Consider the following 21860-nt stretch of genomic DNA (forward strand, 5'->3'; position numbering starts at 1 on the left):
TGTTGAATTGTTATATTAGGCGGGGGGTTACTTTGTCTTGTAGTGTCTGCAGGATGGAGTCTGGGGCACCATCAGCCTCCATTGACACTCTGTCATGCCGTTTGAAAGGGCCATTACCACCTGTATGTCTCAGATGTCTGGGATACTGTACATTTTGGGTATTGTTGTGGGCCCTGTAGGGGGTGAAGCTTGCTCCGAATGTGTCATCAAGTGTGTTGGTGATATCACTAGGGTCAGTATATTCAGTGCAATATTGCACAAGCACAGTGCAAATCTCAGTATTAATGATTACATCCTTGACATAGCCAAAGAAGCCTTTGTGGGCATATTCTGAATCCATGCCTATTTACCTGTGGATGTCAGCCTTGGATGATTACAGGAGTAACATAAGTATCTTGCTAATACTGGTCACGGACGTCTGCATGAATTGGGATTTGCTGTTGTTCTGGACTACTGTCCTACTTCTGTTGTATAGCCTGTATAATGCAGGGGTTCAGCAGACTGGTGTCCTTGTGTAGGAGTAGTGAGTCCTGGTTTACCATTGATGGCATGACCCATACATCTTTGTAGGTGCTTATAGAGTGCATTTGTAATTCTGTCTGTATCTTGAGCAGTGTCATCCCTGAGCTTTGGGGCTGTGAACCCTCCCACCTCTGTCATTAGTACTGTGAATTTAGCTGTAGCAAAGGTATCTACTGTGTGTTCCTTGGGTGGGGGGAGATGGTTGGGAGTGGAAATCATCAGTGAATAGCTTGTGGTCAGATCTAAACAGTGACTGATTTACCTCTGCTGTAGTGCACCTGTTGCACATGTTAGTGATTACCACTTCTAGTATGTTTTCACCTAACGTTAATCCATCTGCCAACTGATGCAGGCCATATGATGTGATAAATCCCAGGAAGTGCTGGGCCTGGAAGTGAATACTCGAGTAGGTTATCCAGTTGTGTAGGGTAGCCAACATTGACCAATAACAGGGTGTCTTGTAGGACTGTCATGTTTACCACTGTCTACAGATAGTTGTAGTGGTACTCCTGGGTCATGGAGGGTTATCTGTAGTAGCTCACAGTTTGCATTGCAGTCGTGGCTGATGTTAGTTGCACATGGATGATCACAGAGCTATCATGCTGGCTCACTAACTTGGAGGTGTACGTATCCCCGATGAATATGGATACACCCCCTCCATGTCTGTGCCAATCCAAGTTCAGTGGCTGAAATGTGTGTTATGGGTTGTAGTCTGGTAGTTCCGGTGTGCTCACAGGAGCCTTATACAGGTCCCAGTCACAGAACAGATGTAGATGTTGTCCATACCAAGGGGTGCTGTGAGTGCGTGCATGTTGTGAGTACTACCCCTGGTGTTGAGTAGCCTAACCCTCATTGATTCCACTATTGTACAGTTCATGGAGGTGAGATTCACCTCTGAGACCTGCCTAAAATGGCACCATGGGGGCACCAATAGCCTTGCTCAGCATTCCAAAGCCTTAGACTGACACATGCAAGTTGGTATGGCATTGTTGCAGGCATGTTTCCCATTTGTGCTTGGGTCCCATCTTTCCTTTAGGTAACCTACGGGTAAGCAATACAAAGCCTGAAACCTATACATGTCCACTAGCTTCCAAGATAGGCTTTTGGAGTGATTATGTATCAGTAGTCTGTATGCTATTGCTGTACTTAACTGTTGTCTGACTACATTGTGATTTTACACTGTATATTGTGATCAGAAAACTCTGTATAATCTCATATGATGTTGGAGATGGCCTGCACTGTAGAGGTTCACAGACAGGTAGTAGGCTATCTGCCCAAGGGCATTTAGAAGCATAGCTACAGTGTGGTGGCTTTACCTGCACCATTGATGAAGTAACTGAGCCACTGTCAAGCATAGCCAATGAAGTGATTCCAGGCAGAGTTGCTAAAAGTTGTTGAAAACTGGGGTACTGTAGGGTGATAGGGGCACATAGTGATCTCAAAATGGCATGTTAACATGACAACCCAACAGCATTCAATTTCCCCAACAGGTCTTGCAGCTATAAATCTTGAGTGGCTCCCCCACACCCTGGCTGTATGTTTCTTGGATACATGATCCCAGGGGTGTATATATTGTTGGCCAGTCACACATCAAGGTTTACCCTGAAGTGTGTCGGTGAGGGGCTATGCCAAATGTAGTTAGGATGTTAATGTATAGTCTCTCAATTCATGTGTTATGTTGGTATTTCGAGAAGCTCACTGGGTGTGGATGGCTTCGCCTGTTGTGTAGCCAAGCTTACACATAGGATTTATGGACATAGGAAATAGGCAGAAGGAACGTTAATGTCAATAGTGTAATGGGTACAGCATTTGCATAATATCTGTGCAGTCCTGGTTCAAATCCCAATAAAGTCAGAGATGATTTACATGTTACATAGTATACCTTAACCACAGCTTGCATATATAGGTAGTATTCCACATAATAATAAATATCTGGAACACACAGCCACTGAAATGTGCATTAATCACCCTTGCACTACCAGTAAAATGACCACTGCCAGGATTAGAACACACAACCATATACTCAATGTTTATAATAACCTACCACTAAGCTACCTGTAATGTACCAACAGCAAGTGCGTATTCTGACAGGTTAAAACACAAAAGGGAGGAATATATGGAAACAGGACAAACCGCCATGTACCCAATGAAAGGTGTATGCTATAGATATATATATATATATATATATATATATATATGTATATATATAAATCAACATATACATAGAGAGAGGGAGAGGGAGAGAGAGGGTTATATGTCGATATATAGGGATATACATATATATGTAGATATATAGATAGGTTAACAACATCTACACAACCATGGAGGTACATATAAATGGGATACCTACCAAATACCAAATGCTTGACATACCGATGCATGTTATCACGAGGCTTAAAGAACAAAAGACCACAGTACTGAAACACCAGAAGCACGAGTTTCAAAATCCCAATGTTAAGGGACATTTATTTAGTCCTTCTGGTATTGCGGTTCACGTAGGTTACTGTGTGTAAGTGTTTTTCTGAGGGCTGTAGTGTGTGTAAGTGTGTGTTCTGAGTGTGGTGTGTGTTCCTGGGGGACTGTAATGTGTGGGTGTGGGTTTGCTTTGTGCGTCTGTTTGTGTAATCTCGGAGGTAGAATATTAAAGTGGGGGGGAGTGGGGGGCGTAGCCACCCACATGGGGGTGTAGAGGGCTTGCCCACCTGCTCATACGTAGTGTATGATGGTTTGTTTGGATGTGGTGGGTAGCAGTGTGTCTGTGTGTGTGTCTGTGTGTGTGTCTGTGTGTGTGTCTGTGTGTGTGTGTGTGTGTGTCTGTGTGTGTGTGTCTATTGTATAGTTTGTAATGTACAGTTCTTGTCTGCCCCTTACAGGTGATGTAGGTGCATTCCCCTCCTGCGGTCCATCTGATGTTAGTGTCCCCACAGACTCTAGCAGTGATGATGAACATATGATTGAGACACAGGCAGGGTTGTCAGGGGCTGAATCTGTGCCATTGGTTGCCATTCCACCTATATCCCCCTCATCCCCACACACAGTTCTCATGCCTACACATATCCCAACACCAGTGGCCATAAAGGAAGGACAGTTGGCGTGTAGTAGCTTGGAACAGGAAAATGTGGAGGCTATGGAAGGTGTGCCTACACACCATGGTGTCAGCCAACTGACTGGTGATCCCCAACACAGGCATGTGGCCAGTGCTGCTCGTAGGAGGACCTCTGGCCAACATGCCCCTGTAAGACAGAGCGCAGCAGCTGGTGTCACCAGACACATGTTTCAGGCTGTAATGGAGGCACAGGCACAGCATGAACAGCACAACAGAGAAGATCAGAGGCTTCAGAGGGCTTCTGTCCGTTCTTTAAACAACAACATCCAGGCAATGGTAAATACTCAACAGCAGATTGCTGAAGCTTTGGATAGATGATTGGGTGACATGTTTGGAGTCCTTGACTGTGGCATGACAATCTGTGACTGTGAGCTGTCTGTGTTGGAACATCTGGTAGGAGTGAGGCATAGGGAACGGGGACGTAGGCCTGCTACATCACCTGTTTCAGGTCTACGTGAACGAGCTACCTCACATACCCACTCCCATAGTGGCAGTAGCAGCAGCAGTTCAGCTGGTGCTGTGCTGTCCACACCACAACACAGCAGGCCACGTGCACGTGGCCCTGGATGGTCCCAACAGGGACACAGTTCCAGTGGACATGTGTCATCAGACAGTACCCAATCTGTACCTCTGCCTGGTAATGCTCATGCAACCCCTGGCAGGCACAGATCACGTGGTCGTGGCCAGACACCGTGAACTGTAAAACCTGGTCTGTACAGTCCGCAGCTGTCAATAATACTCCTGTGTAGGCCAGACACATGCCAGAACTGTGTGCATACATACACGCAAACATCGGAAACATATGTAGGGCACCATAACACACACATGCATAACACCCACACACGCCCAATTAGATCAAAGGTCCTAACCCACACATATGATGTTATCCAATGGTGCAGCCTAGGCATCTCGCAAACATTATCACCCTGTGCATATGATGATGCCTGTGCCGCATCCCTGTCATCCACACCATTGGTGCAGGGACATGCTCATACGGTCTGATGCACAGGGTGAGCAGACTAGGAAGATAAGTGTAGATTACAATTGTTGTGTACTGTTGACATGCAGCAGACATACCATGTAGTACAGGTTTACAATGCATTTCATACTGTTAACAGTATGTGTCTTGTGTAACAACAATAACTGCATGTTGGTCATGATGTTCTGCTTTCCTCCTTCAGATCTAATTGTATGTGTCAGTGGATGTCAGTGTTTGCAGTTAGTGTCCCATATGTAAATGTGGACTACTCACAGGTATGTATGTAAATACCAGCATGCACCTTGTAGCTTCCACATCACAGTTAGAAAGTCCCATGGTCCAAACACGTCTACAGATCCATGAGCATGATAGCTGTGTATTAAGCTACTATGGCTACAGACATGACATCCATACTGGGTGACATCACAGGTACAGTTACATGGAGTGGTGAGGTAAGAGAGCGGTCTAGCTGATGACAATGGTAGAGGCCAGTGGGAAGTGTGATGCCTCATTGGGAAGCAGTAATACACATTCCCATGACAGGATGCGAACAGACATCTGCACCCACACACTCAGGTATTCACACACATGTATTCAGAGATGCAGTAACACACCCACACACTCACAGATTCACCGACACAGTAACACACACTCACACACACAGTTGCTAGTGTTGAGGTGAGGACCCCTGCCTATGTGCAAATCATCATTACAGTATTGTGCACCTACATGATGCACCACAGAGATTACACATGTACAGGTAGTCAGTATGGCCTAAGATCGGGGACATCAACATGGATAGTAAATTGCATCACCTGGATGGGGAGAGGGGTCTTATCAGTTCACTATGGTAACATACATCCTCACTCCAGGGACCAGACAGCCATACATACACACAAACACACACACACATATACACACACACTGTGGCATTCACTATTGAATACACCTATGTCACGCACATACAGATACCTTACATGTGTGAGATACACACCCCTGCCTATGTCCTGCTTTCTACATTGCAGTCTGTACAGATGTCTACAACAGTGTACAGGAGAGTGAGTAATAATTGAGATATATTCCCCACCATACGTGACATATATGGACACACACGCAACCACACATGCCAGTGCTGTGAATCAAACACCTGCCTATCTCATGATACGTATGACAGACTTACAGCAGTATTGCACACTTTACAAAGTGTACTGATGTTTCCTTTGGCAACTGTGATGATATATGCACATGGGAGGTCATAACTGTTACAGGTGTCAAGTGATTTATCTTTGGTGTTACCCTGACCACTGTCTGTGTTGCGTGTGTTCCCCTTCAATTAACAAAACCATAGCTTAGTGGTTACACAGGTTATTGTAGGACCACTTGTGACACACCTGTGAGCTGTTCTCAGCAAACATCCATCTGCAAAGATGCCCCACCACTTAGTTATGTCCACACATCTGTCCATACCTGAGGTACATCTTTCTGTACTTTCAGCATATCACCATATACAGTTGGCAATGTTGAGGCTACATTACAACTGGGTGATGTACTAAGACACACATCACCTGCATATATCTGCAACTGCACATACATGGTATCTGAATGCACACCATTACATGTACATGTGTGTAGGTCCTACAATCCTGTCATTTGGGCATGTTTGTAGGCATTGCAATTGGTGGACATGAGTAATGACATACATGACACATGGACTGTTGTATGATATGATAGGTGTAATGGGTGACCAGTACAGAGGGAATGTTACCTCTGTCAACCTTGATATCACACCTTTTGTACTGTTAGCATTCAGCAGCCATGGACCTACATTCCATGTGCATGTGTGAAATGGCTGTAGCCAACTGTCTGCACAAAGGACAACAACAGCTATGCTATTTACATATATGTTGTATGTGTATGGCATGTACATATCCAGGGCAGGTACATGTATGTCATATCCAAACATGAGGGTGTTTACTGGTGTACAGCAACAGTAATCTGTTAATACTGTAAATAACCGAGGGCCACTGGTATGTGTACAGCTGACATGGTTACAGACAGTGGTATCATTGCATTGCATAACATATGATGCAACTGTGTCAGTACATGGGTACTCTGCACAGTTGATGTAGAGCTTGGTACAGTCTACTGGTCAAGGGTCACATGGTGGTGTACTATTATATGTCCCACCACATGTATGGATGTGTGTTGGTGGTCTGAGGGCATGGTGGTGTCTGAGGGTTACATCCTAGAATGCAGATTTTGACATTGAGTCCTGCACCTGACTCATCTGTGATGCCTTTTGTGGGAGTACTGGTCAGTACATGTGAGTGGCCTTTATGAATGTGGGGACACCACCACCTGAAGCGGTCCGTACCTGTGTTATGGCCCACATGTCTGGTTCTGAGGTATATGGTGGTAGTGCTATTGTGCACTACAGAGCCTTCAGCCAGGTGTTCCTCACTGCACAGATGTCAGTATTCCCCATTGTTGGATCTACAGTGAGCAGCTGTGATTACGGATGCTACACATCTAGCACACAAGCATACAATGCAGTTGTCCTCTAGGTGTCAGGGTGTTATCTTGTGTTTAGGACATTTGCCTTGGAATGGCACTATATGGGTGAATGCGACCTAGGTATTATCCCCACTCCCTTGAATCATGGATGCATGTGATATGTGACAAAGGCCTGTCTACTTTCAGTCATGTCATCCCAGAATGACAAACACTGGACAACCTCGTAATTACAGCAGGACATTGGCTCACTGTGTTGGTCAAGCAGTTGCCACTCCTAGCAAGACATCACTGTGAGTGGTAGTATTGTGCTTGGTATACAATGGTACATCTAAGGTGACAGACAGCAGCAGACTTTGTGTATAAGACAGGTGTCAGATATATGTACTGCAGATTTCCTGCTAACAATGACAACTACTAACACCATTACAATGTGTTCTTTACATCTAACTGTAATAGCATGGCCACTGTGGCCTTCCGTGTTTAGAATCAGAGTGCATCCCAAACAGCCCTGTGCTACTAAGTGTATGAGCATGCCCAGTATAACCTTGTGTAGATGGACACATAGTGCATTCCGAACAGCCCTGTGCTACTAAGTGTGTGAGCATACCCAGTGACACCTTGTATCAGTTATGTGCCTCTATGTGTATGGGCATGGCCCTTGTTACCCTGTATAGTGATAGTAGTCATCCATTACACAGATGGCCATACTCCAGTTCAGGATGGATTCCTACTTTAAACACACAGGTTCACAGGTATGTACATCTTAACTGCCAGCTTCCCTGTTGATGTCCACATTTCTAGAAGGTCATAATGACAGCCTTGAAATGTGTAGTCTCTATGGTGTGACTCGTAACTATGTAGTATTGTAATAGTGATCTATAGATAGGCAGGTGTTCTGTTCCTACCACTGGCGTGTGTGTCTGTCTGCCTGAGGACCAAATCATGCTTTTAGACTGCTCACACTCCATACAAGACCTATACCCACCTTTGACAAGGCTGATGATGTCACCCACCTAGAAATACACCTCTGGGAATGCTGTGACCCAGTAATCTCGGTAGCGCATTCTGTAACTGTATAATGCTGTAGTTTGATGAAGTAGTTAGGTCAGTGTTCTAATCTCAGACTTGCTAAGTGTGTGTGTTTATCTCCGTCTGCTTGAGGACTGAATAATGCTTTTAGACTGCTCACACTCCATACAATTCCTATACCATAGCGCATTCTGTAACTGCATAATGCTGTAGTGTGATGACGTAGTTAGGTCGGTTTTCTAATCTCAGACTTGCCAAGTGTGTGTGTTTATCTCCATCTGCTTGAGGACTGAATAATGCTTTTAGACTGCTCACACTCCATACAATTCCTATACCCACCTTTGAAAAAGCTGATGATGTCACTCACCTAGAAATCCACCACTGGGAGTACTGTGATTCAGCATTCTCAGTAGCATGTACTGTAACTACATAATGCAATAGTGTGATAAGGTAGTTAGGTCAGTGTTCTAATCCCCGACTTGCCAAGTGTGTGTGTGTGTGTGTGTGTGTGTGTTTGTTTCCGTCTCCCTGGGGACTGAAAAATGCTTTTAGACTGCTCACACACCATACAATTCCTATACCCACCTTTGGCAAGGCTGATGATGTCACCCACTTAAAAATACACCTCTGGGAATGCTGTGACCTAAGAATCTCGGTAGCGTGTACTGTAACTGTGTAATGTTATAGTGTGAAGAAGTAGTTAGGTCAGTGTTCTAATCCCAGACTTGCCAAGTGTGTGTTTGTCTTCATCTGCCTGAGGAGTGAATAATGCTTTTAGACTGCTCACACTCAATACAATTCCTTTACCCACCTTTGGCAAAGCTGATGATGTCACCTACCTAAAAATATACCTCTGGGAGTGCTGTAACCCAGTGATCTCAGTAGCGCATACCGTAACTGCGTAATGTCTGTCTCCATCTGCCTGATGACTGAATAATGCTTTTAGACTGCTCACACACCATACAATTCCTATACCCACCTTTGGCAAGGCTGATGATGTCACCCACTTAAAAATACACCTCTGGGAATGCTGTGACTTAAGAATCTCGGTAGCGTGTACTGTAACTGTGTAATGTTATAGTGTGAAGAAGTAGTTAGGTCAGTGTTCTAATCCCAGACTTGCCAAGTGTGTGTTTGTCTTCATCTGCCTGAGGAGTGAATAATGCTTTTAGACTGCTCACACTCAATACAATTCCTTTACCCACCTTTGGCAAAGCTGATGATGTCACCTACCTAAAAATACACCTCTGGGAGTGCTGTAACCCAGTGATCTCAGAAGCGCATACCGTAACTGCGTAATGTCTGTCTCCATCTGCCTGATGACTGAATAATGCGTTTAGACTGCTCACACACCATACAATTCCTATACCCACCTTTGGTAAGGCTGATGACGTCACCCACCTAGAAATACACCTCTGGGAGTGCTATGACCCAGTAATCTTGGTAACGTGTACTGTAACTGCATAATGCTGGAGTGTGATAAAGTAATTAGTTTGGTGTTCTAATCCCAGACTTGCCAAGTGTGTGTGTGTGTGTGTTTGTCTGTCTCTATCTGCCTGATGACTGAATAATGCTTTTAGACTGCTCACACACCATACAATTCCTATACCCACCTTTGGCAAGTCTGATGATGTCACCCACCTAGAAATACACCTCTGGGAGTGCTGTGACCCAGTAATCTTGGTAGCACGTTCTGTAACTGCATAATGCTGTAGTGTGATAAAGTATTTAGGTTGGTGTTCTAATCGCAGACTTGCCAACTGTGTGTGTGTGTTTGTGTGTGTGTGTGTGTGTGTGTGTGTGTGTGTGTGTGTGTGTGTGTGTGTGTGTATCTGCCTGCGTGAGACAAGTATGGTGCTTTGTAGAGTATGCACTCTCTGTACAAATCACATGACCACCTTTGTCAATCCTGCTGTTGTCACCCACCTAGGAATACACCTGTAGGTGCAGGTGTAGGAGTGCTGTAACCCAGTATTCACCGTAGCTAGTGCCCAAAAAGTATATTGCTGCAGTGTGATATGATAGGTAGGGGTTCGAATACAGGGCATGGCAAATATGTGTGTTTGGCTGTCAGAGCCTGTGTAAAGGTGGCTGTGAGTGTCTAACCACTGGACATATTGGGGAGTGGATTTTGTAGTTTTTCTATATGGTGTCCATCTTATGACACATTGGCCACCTCACGAGGAGTACAGCTGTCAGTCAGCCACTGGACTGTGTTGGCAAGCCATACCCCTACATCTGGCAAAAGGCCTGGTGAACCAAGTATGCAACCCTACTAGTACCCAGTATATGTCCTGCACCCATGTACCATACACAAACACGCTTGTCTAGGATATCCCACTATGGTGCTAGTGCCATGCACATTGATGACAGATAGTAGGCATGGTGTGAATGCAGTGGGCTGCAGAGGACATGGCACCCTGTACAGCAGTAAAATAGGCACATATCTGCAGACAATGTGCCTTCACTATGTTCCCCACTGGATGCCTGCAACATATGTGGTGCCATCAAATGTGATCCATAGAGGCCATACAATGCCGTACACATGTGCAGTGTGTGGACCAATGCCACTGACACCAGGGAATACCTGTATCATACTATCAATGCAGGTGCAGGGTTGGCCTGCTCACTATAAGCAGGTTTTGCCACACCAGGCCAGTATTAGCATATCGGGGGATAACAGTCTTTGTACACAACATGTTCCTGCCAAACCAGGTACACCTGTACACGTCACTGTACAGTATTGTGGGACATGCACATCCCAGGCAATGTCCATGTGAAGGACTATCAAACACAGACATAGCATGCATTGCAAAGTTATGGCCATACACATTGGTAACCAGGATGTCAGGGCAGATCATGCAGTACCCATCTGTGTGGGACATTGCAGACACTACACCCCTGCACCACACTGCACACCATTGTCGGGTGATGTGATGCCAAGGATTACCCCTCACCCAGCCTTGTACAGCCATCTTGCACAGCCAAGCACTACACACCCATGAAGCAATGCATACATGCATGTCAGTATTGGCACCTTGGGTCTGCGTGTAGGTCATGATGCTCCCAACCACAGTCACTCCCAGTATAACCCTCATTGGCATACCAACAGCTGACAAACACTTTAACATGCCCTAGCCCATAGAACCTCCAGATATCCCCTGTGGTGCATGCAGTCCTGTGCATTACTGCAGTGTAACAAACTAAGTAGTTAGGTTGTGTATTTGTGGCCCTGGCAAAGACTGTCAATGCGTATCCATTAGAAAGTGTGGTTGTGGTGAAAATGGCATCAGTTCACATGGGCAGCCATGTGTGCTACACCTGATGTATGTCTACTATATCTCTGTTGCACATGTCTCTCACCTACACACATATATGTTCTTACAGCACAGCAACATGTCAGCTTTGTGGCACATGTGGTAACATCATGCACATGTAATAGTAATGACTAGTCAGTCAGGGGTTTGACCCCTGTACTGTTAGGCGTGTGGCAGATGATGCTCAGGGATTAGTCTACAAGCCCTTCTCTGGTGTACTTTGCCTGTCCCACCCACACACTCTCTGGTGGATGTGGAGTTGTACACCTGCTCAGCAGCAGCATGTGTATTATAAGTGATAGACATGATCAGGTGATGGCCTCTGCACCTATTGCAGTCATTTTCTAGCTGATTGCATGTGGAAAAGCTGTGATGGTATTCCCATAGCCATTCGCATGATAAACACAGTACACTATCAGGGAATATCATGTTGGTATTTGGCCATGACAGTCGCTGTGAGTGGTACCTGTATGTGGTGTTCTGAAATGGCATCACAGATGATATCTGGATGTACCTCAAACATCATACACAGTGGGAAATAGCCTAAAGGCAGGAGGGTGATGTGCCACATATGACTACAGCATGTAAGTGTAGCTATGCTGCACTGAGACTACTGCCTGTGTAACATGTTGTGTGTGGTAATGGCTATTCTGCATGTTTTAATACAGACATGACAGTACTATGTTCATGAGGGACCCCCATCTGTAGGGCCATCTGTGAACTGGTCAGTGTGTGGAACCATTTGTGTCCTGTGATACACACTGAACACACATCTGTGCACAGCAGGAGTATAGTGTGAGGATCGTAGACAATACATGATGATAGGGATGTGTTACTGCCATCGCATCCCTGATTGGACATATGTCACATGAAACAGTGGCATGACAGACACTGTCTGGGGTTCCCAGTGACAAGCCAATAATGGGCAACTGTTCATAGCTGCGGCCACATGTCTACTACACATTGTACAGATGTCATGCAGTATATATGCATGTGTTGTGTTGTGCTCCCTCTGCAAATGTATACCATCTGTTGTGTTGGGTTGATGGTGATATCTATGCATACTGTTGTAGGTAATCCTGAATGCTGTTGTCTATCACTAAGACATATGTGGGTTTAAACTGCAACAACATAGGCTGTATGGGTTGGGAGGTCCCGGCAGAACCTCCTGGCCCACTTCAGCTGACCATGGCACTGGGCACCAGCACATCTGGGGCCCAGCCTTGGACGTCACCTCTGTTGGCTCTGCACCACCTTCTGGTGGAACCACCACTGAGGATGGGGCATGTCCCCCCTGGGAGTGGGACCAGACAGGAACATGTCTGCTGTTGTGCGGTCCCAGACGTGTTGCGTTGGGGGCTCACTAAGGGGTTCCGAAGCCAGATATGCAAGCTCAAGGGCAGAGTGTCACATTTACAGGGTGATGCTGCCCCTCCTGGACAGCCCCCAACACTGCCTCCTTTGCAGCTGTTTGGGTACAGTGGCAGCTGCCCATGGGTGGGGACCTTCATCCCACTGTTCCCATGGGCTTCTGAATGCTGAACACCCATCCCCGTCCAAGCTGTATCCCCCCACATGTGTCATATACCGACCCTGTATGCTGTCTTGTCTGTGATCCTACCCTACCTATCCTCCACAGCCATACCTATTCTCCTTCCCCCACATCTGACCCTCACCCTATGGAAACATAAGGCCAATCGGCTCCTAGGACAACATCTGTCCTATACATAGCTGTCCATTTCACACATGAGCCCACTGGATACATGTACCCTTGTAATATGCATCACAACAAACTCCTGTTATCCACACCCCTGTCCCTCAGGAGCACGATCCTGGTATGCACATCACTCCTAAATGGTCCAGGTACACATGATGAGGATGGCCCCATTGTACACACAACACTACCAGTCCCTCTATGGTTACCCCATTTACCTTTATCATGATGATGATGTTGCACACAGCACATTGCAAGAGTACTGTTCGCACATAATGATTGGACAGGTACTGTTGTGTTAATGTACATTACATGCACAGATTGATGTATACGGCCAATGTACAATTGTTTGCATGTATGAATGACACATGTCTGTCTGAGGGAGTCTTGAAATTACAAAGGACAACACCACTGCATAATACAGGCATCGCTGGTGTTTCCTGTTTCATTCGTTTGTAATGCTTTGTTGCCACATGGAATGTTCCTGATATATCTCTATATATGTATGTACCTATATGCTGGACATAAAACACTCACATATACATCTACATGATGGGATACATTCTTATACTGTTGAATAACTGCACTGTATGATATGTTTGTGGTACTGTCCGTTGTCTGTATATCTGCCATGGTGTACTGGTAAATCACATTAGCTGTGTGTGCAGGGTCCTGGTTCCAGGTCTTGCAGAGGCCATTTATTTTGTTGCAGGGCAGAACAAGGCCATTGGATATGGAGTGAGTAAGGCACATTAAAGCAGTTGTGAGCGGATGTGCATGAGTTTGTGTGGTGTTAAGCAATTCTAACCTCTGGTTACAGCTTCTTACACTCGGTTAGCCTCTACATTGCTTTACCAGTGCAATACTTGCATACTGGTAGCCAAACAGGCTAACACCCGCTCGCTCCCACACTTGCAAATGTACCGACATTGGTGCTTGCATCTGACACTCACACCCCTGGGTGGGAGCGAGGACCACAATGTTACCTTGTTGTGATGCCTATTAGATTGGATTACATGCCTACAGTATCGGAAATGGCTGCCCATTAGGCGACGGTATGCTGCTCGACTGTACGGAATCAGTGGCCTGTCCAGTGATTTATTCATATTATTTGTGTGTTCCTTTTACAATCTGCACCCATCTGGTTGATACATGGGAACCAAGACTCTTCAATACAGACAAGTAATTGGGTTTTGGGACCCACATCCATCGGCCGAGTCATGCTACTGCATACCTATTATGGGGTTGCCACCTTTTCAATTGCCCAAGGTGGGTCTTATATGTAAAAACTTCAGATTTTGCAGGGCAAAACATACCCACAGCCAGTACAAAGGAAATAACTTCACTGTTTTGCCTAAATAACAGCTTATTCTTGTAGCATTATAGTTGCTTATTCTGTTTCTTATAACATTTAGGTGTTTCAGATACAAAATAATTGTTTTATGCAACTACTACAGACAATATACGGAAATCTGTGTCCCAAAATCTCAGAACATTTGCCATATTTTCAAATATTTTGCAGGACACAACTGCCCAAAGGGGACTGTCCCTCGCAAAGGTGGACAGGTAGTAACCCTAACCTATTATTCTATCATCTTTCCAAGGTAGTCAGCGGAATATGCACTTGCTGTCACTATCAGACCTCTCATATGAATGGGGAATAATGAACACTGAATCAGGGACACTGCATAATAACATCAGGGACACATCTGGAAATTTGGTGCTATTAACCTGACACATTGACAGACCCAGAGCATATGTATTCATACACATTGTCTGTGGTACATGCTGTTTATGACTCTTAAATGTTGTTGTTATTCATTACGTGTATTTCACCACCTTTCCTCCTAATATCAATAGTTCTAGGAGGGTTTAGGTAGGACAGAGTTAAATTCTGAGTAGTAATCAGGGACACCCCTGGTAATTGGGGACAGTTCAATGGTATGGTCCCTATGTGTTCCCCCAATGGTTTACGAACTATCCAGTGGATGTGCTCTTAGGGGTTGGGAGGTATGGGCATCTACTATGCCCACATCAGAATACTACTTACATCCATGGGGTGGTCCTAATATGGCTCTGCCATCCAACATCTACACACCTAGGCCCATAATCGCATACCCATAGTTCCCCTACCTGCCACTCCTCTACAGCACTCATCCTTACTGTAGGCGCAGGTGGGGTATAAACACACCATTACAGACTACCCACTGTCCCCGTGTTGGAACACATGTCGTATGTTGTGTCGACCCATGTGTTATCAGGTTTGCACAACCTACTGGTCCGTGTACATCTACAACCTGTATGGAGAAATCATTACCGGGATTGACTCCAATCATTAATTTTTGGTGTCCCACAAGGGACATTGATGTCAATGTTTCAAGTATAGACCTTGCAGATCTCTCCCACCGGTAGTATCAGTGGTGTGTTTACCTTTATTGTGTGTCTGTATGTTTCACCGGCCTAGCTGGGGGGGGTGGGGGGGTGGTGCTATGTGTTACACGTTTGTTTATTGGACCTCCTACTACCCTATGCCCGGCCTGTGAACATATGTTACTCGTAACTGCTGTATCATATCCTAGCTATATACATGTGTATATTTACTGTAACATATATATATATATATATATATATATATATATATATATATATATATATATATATATGTATCTATACGTACATGTATATATATATTTATATATATGTATGTGTCTGTAAACCAGTACATACCCCACGCATACGCACTTACACATGCATAATGGTGTTTATATATGCTTCACCTGCATACTAGTGCCTTATTCATTATGACACTGACACTTCACTCCAGTTATCTTGTAATCAGTATTTAGCATGTTATATAGTGGACAGATGTCGCAATATGTTCACGTATGGATTACCAATGTTAATTGGAATGTGATACAGTGTGATTCGGTACAAGAATGTCTGTTCGTTAGGGGGTTGCTGTAATGAATGCACTATTGCTGTGCCGCTCCATATGCATATTTACCCATATAGCCATGGCTCCTGGTTGCCCAAACACACCCCAATGCCTCCCTAACACTGCTGTCATCCATTCTCCTGTCAGATTCATGGTGTATCAACACCACTACACACTGGCAACACCCTACTCCTATAGAGCCATCCCATCAGTTTAGTCACTCCATGCATCCTCAGACCTCCCATACATTTAGTCCACGAACATTGGTGACATGAGTGACCAAAGGAATATTATTTGCAATTACTGGGCTGCCCCACATGGAAAACACAAGTGTTTATGGCAAGAGTAGACTCTATACTTCATTACATCCTTACTCCTGTTAACATGATGCTACAATTCATTAATATGTATGACTATGCAGTATCCACATGTTACACATGAGAGCCTAATTATGTACGTGTTCAGCATATTTCTTTTACAAATAGACCGGTTTAGTACTTGGTGTTGCCGTAGCGGGCAGATCACAGGAATGATTCCATGTGTGGGGAAGCCCTCACATTTGATTATCGTCAGTGCAGCACTGACTTAGGACACTGTACATGCCTCTGCGTTGTAGCAGTTTTGTCCCATCCCTCTTCTGCACAGCCTATTATTCCATCTATTGTCAATGTTTGTATGTGCACATTCCTATTATTTATGTCTACAAATGGAATGCATGTGCTACAGAGAATGTACTTCTACAGATTGATGTCTGCATGAGTGTATGCATATATACCTATTATGAACTCGCTGACCTCCACGGGGCAGTCCACTTAGAACCAGCCCATCCAACCCTGGCACGCCTGGATCCATAATTTCATACCCATAGTTCCTCCACCCCTCCCGTGTTCAACTTACACACGTAACTTCCATTATCCACTTGTTATCGCAGCCATGACACACCTCTAAACATTGAACTCTCCAGAGTGTTAGGGGCCCTAAACATATGTTGTCTAGCCGCATGTATTCTCATTCTCTCCCACCATTTAGTCTTTGAACATACCAGCCCTTGCTTGTGTAATGGTAGGAGGGCTAAATGCTCTAAATAATTTCTGGGTAGTCCCAGCAGGGACTACCCTCTGTCTGTGTGTAAAGTAGACTTAGCAATTCAACTGTGTTACTCTCACTAGCAATATCCTGCCTGTGGTGTGTGTAGCAGTGCTTTGCTCACTCCTGGCCAGCGTGATATGGCATATGCTGACAGCACTCTATGATACCATAGTTGTTGTTGATTCCCTTCTCATCCCTTGTCTATGCTTTATTGTTACGACATTCATTCGTCATATATACATATATATATATATATATATATATGTGTGTGTGTGTGTGTGTGTGTGTGTGTGTGTGCGCGCGTGTGTGTGTGTGTGTGTGTGTGTGTGTGTGTGTGTGTGTGTGTATATATATTACATCTGTACATACTCATATACATTTCCTATGCTGGACGCTGCTTACACCCATGCAAGCGCAGTCGCATATGCTTACTGTTTGTTATATATGCTTATTGCTGCTTATTTGTGCTTACTTGTGCTTACTTGTGCCTTATTCATTATGACAGTACCCCTTTGATTGAAATGATCTGGTTAAAAGTCCCATGCGATACTCAAGTTCACTTTTACATGTTATTATGTTGGTTTTACAGCAGGACGGCATTCATTCCACATGGAAAATGATATGTGCTATAGTCGAACTTGAACCATGAATGCCTGTTCCTTAAGCGGATGCTCTAACCACTACACTATTAGTATGCTGCTTCATTTATATGTATACCCATAGTTCATAGTTATCCATACACACACCTCAACACATCACTAACACAGCAGCCATCCATTCTCCAGTTTGAAAACTGCACCACTACACATGTGCCATTCCCTACTACTCTGGGCCCATCCCACATGTTGACTCACTCCAAGTATATTCCGACTTCACAAGCCTGTAGCCCTGGCACATATGTTTATATGATGTTTAGGGTGTTCATATGGTCATCTGGTTTTAGGCTTGTCTGACTGGGAACTGAGACTGCCCTGTACCCGTTTGAAAGTCAGACTTAACATGTGGACAGACTTAGTTCCACTGTTAGCATCTTACCTGTGGTTTGAGACGCAGAGGATTTGCTCAACTCTGGCCAGCTTGATATGTCAAGCACTAGATAATACGGGTGTTCCGCTGCTGTTTTCCTTCACATTCATTATGAATGCTTTCTTGTGCCCATGTTCATTCTGTATATATATATATATATATATATATATATATATATATATATATATATATATATATATATATATATATATAAATATATATATATATGTGTGTGTGTGTGTGTGTGTGTGTGTGTGTGTGTACATATGCATGCATATACACTGACATGATTAATTACTTTAATCAGACTATTGAATGACTGTGCTGTCTGCTATGTTTGTGATAACATCAGAGTTATGTATAACTGCCGTGGCTTAGTGGTAAATCACATTGATTATGATGTGTAGGGTCCTGGTGTCGAGCCAGGCCGAGGCGGTTTATTGTGTTGCTGGGCAGAACAAGGGCAGAACAAGGGCCATTGGACAAAGTGATAGTACAACACTTAATGGCAGAGGTTTTCCGTTTAACTGCCTTTTCCCGTCACGCAAACACCTTCTGCATTCTTACTGTGATACATCACCCCTGTTAACATTTCAATGGTATTATATCGTCATACAGCATAAAATTAGCAAAATATGCTTGTATATGGATTATGCATCATAAATGGTGTGTGCTGTAGTCAAACCGGCAACGTCTGCTTGATAGGCGGATGCTCTAACCACTACACTATTGCTGTGCTGCCTCATTTGCATGTATACCTATGGTTCATAGTTACCAGAACAAGCACAGCAAAACAACACTAACACAGCAGTCATCCATTCTCTGGTCAGAAATAAACCACACCACTACACATGTGCTACTCCCTACTCCTCTGGACACATCCCGTATGTTGGCTCACTCCAAGTATATTCAGACGTCCCACGCTTATAGTCCTGGGGCATGTGTTCATATAATGGTCAGGGTGTTCAATTAGTCTTCCAGTTTGGCTCATCTGAATGGTGTCTGCGACTGCCCTGTACCTGTTTGAAAGTCAGACTTAGCACATGCACACAGTTAGTTTCACGGTTAGCATTCTACCTGTGGTTGTGGATAAAGGAGGTTTGCTCACCTCTGGGTAGCTTGATATGACAGCACTAAAGACTATGGGGGTCCGTATATATATATATATATATATATATGTATGTGTCTGTACATTCACATGCATATACACCTACATGCTTGTTTACATTTCCCATACTGTTGAATGGCTGCCAGTTACCCTCGCACATACCCACTTACATCTGCTTTAAGGCACCATAATCACCCTATTTCTGACTGCCATTATTGTGGGCATCATTTAAAATTAGCAGCCCTTGCATGGCTTGGACCCGGGAACAGGAACAGCATAGTCACTAGTTCTATCACTAAACCATCTCTGATACATTCTGTATGGATTAGGATATATGCCTTTACTACAGGCATTCCACAGTACTGGCAACATATGTATAGTACATGTTACTGTTCATATGTTTCTGAGAGGCATATGTATACATTTGCAAGTATACATATTTATGAATAGGACACATACATGACAATTACTTACATGCATGTATTTGTGATGTGTAGCTATGTAAATGTAAGTATGTACATTTATAGATATATGACTACATATCTGGAGTTATACATGGCCATGTATATGAGCAACTGCATATGGGAGGTACCTGTACCATATGTATACAGGGGTTGTGTGCATCATTACGACAAGGAACCTGGATGGGGTATACAATTTGTGGACATGTACTATTTGGAAGATGGCTATGGGGAAGTTTCATGGGAACATGTGAAAGGTATTTATTCCCGATAATGCATGTGGGGAGACGTGCATCATGGTCAGGTGTTTAATCCCGGGTTGTAGGTTCTGCAGGACCAGGTGGAGGCTGAGCAGGGTTGTGGCCAGGTACTGCTAATCTGACTTGTTCCTGGTAGGGTTGCCACCTTTTCAAATGCCCAAAGTGGGACATTTTTTGTACAGACGTCAGATTTTGCAAGGCAAAACATACCCACAGCTAGAACAAAGGACAGAACTTCACTGTTTTGCCTACATAAATGCTTATTCTTGTAGCATTTTAGTTGCCTATTCTCTTTCTTATAACATTTAGGTGTTTCAGAAACAAAATAACTGTTTTATGCAACTATTACATTAAATATAGGAAATATGTTTGTCTTAATATCTCGGGACATTTGCCATTTTTTAAATTTTTATGCAGGACACAACTACCCAAAGAGGGACTGTCCTTCGCAAAGTGGGACAGGTAGTAGCCCTAGTGCCTGGATGTCAACGGGGCTGGACATCGTGTTATGCCACAAAGTCTAATCTTGAGAACAGACACTTATCCCATGAGGGATTCCAAAAATTGTGAATGACGGACCCCATTCAGCTGACTGTTCGAAAATGTTGTAGAGTCATACATGCATGGGATACCTAGTTTGCAAGCCTGAGACTGCCTAGGGTGTGACTGCCTACTAGATGTGGGTAGGGGGCACTATCTGCAGATATGGCTACGCCAAGCTAGCAGCCCGAGTATGGGTGGTTTTGGTGGATGTTCAGCAAGGGGAGTGGTGTGCGGTGGAGGGGATGATGGGTTTCCAGTTATGTATCCAGGTGTGATGGGGTTGGATGGCTCCATTCAGGCCAGACCATTATGTGGGTGTGAGCCGGTAACGTTTCTGTACATATGTATCGCACATTTTAATGTTCATATGTTTGTGGGATTGTGTTCTACAGTATGGCCTGTCAGGGTGTATTGCGAATGTGAATGTATGTTCTTTGGTTTAATTTCTGATTCACCCACTGCTCTCTCGTACACCTCCAGTTCACCTATTGTACATCCGACCCAGTCTCCCCTTGGCAAATTATTACATTACCCATCACCCCCCCCCCCCCATATTCCACACACACCATACATCCCTTCTCTTTTTGATGGCCCATGGCACAGACAACAGAACACATTGTGTACTCTACATATCTCTGGTACCGATATGGTTGTGAGGACAACCCTGGTATATCTGATCTTTCACATGCTGCACTTCACGCACATAGGTACACGCAAATACCTATCTTTCGTGACATGATAGGTAGTCCTGGGAAATACCCATTCATCTTTGGGCCATCCAGACAGGGATGACCTGGACCACGAATGGGCAGATATTGAGTGAATGCTCTGACCATTGGTAGGGTTGCCACCTTTTCAAATGGTCAAAGTGGGACATCTTCAGGACACACATCAGATTTTACAGGCTGACACGTACCCATGGTCAGTACAAAGGATACTACTTTACTTTTATGCCTAAGTGAAAGCTTATTCTTTAAGCAATGTAGTTGCTTATTCTGTTTCTTGTAACATTTAGGTATTGTAGATACATAAATAACTATTTTATGGAACTATTACATAAAATATGGGACATAATTATGTCCTACAATTGCAGGACATTTGCCATTTTTTTATATTTGTGGTAAGGACACGACTGCCCAGAGAGGGACTGCCCCTCACAAAGTGGGACAGGTGGTAACCCTAACCATTGGGTTAGGCTTAGCAAAGGGCAGCGGAGTGCAAACACGCTGCATTTCGCTTCCACTTGCTATAACAATC

Source organism: Protopterus annectens, chromosome 11.part0, assembly GCF_019279795.1.
Source record: "Protopterus annectens isolate FY-2018-M chromosome 11.part0, PAN1.0, whole genome shotgun sequence".
In the NCBI taxonomy this organism is placed as follows: Eukaryota; Metazoa; Chordata; order Ceratodontiformes; family Protopteridae; genus Protopterus; species Protopterus annectens.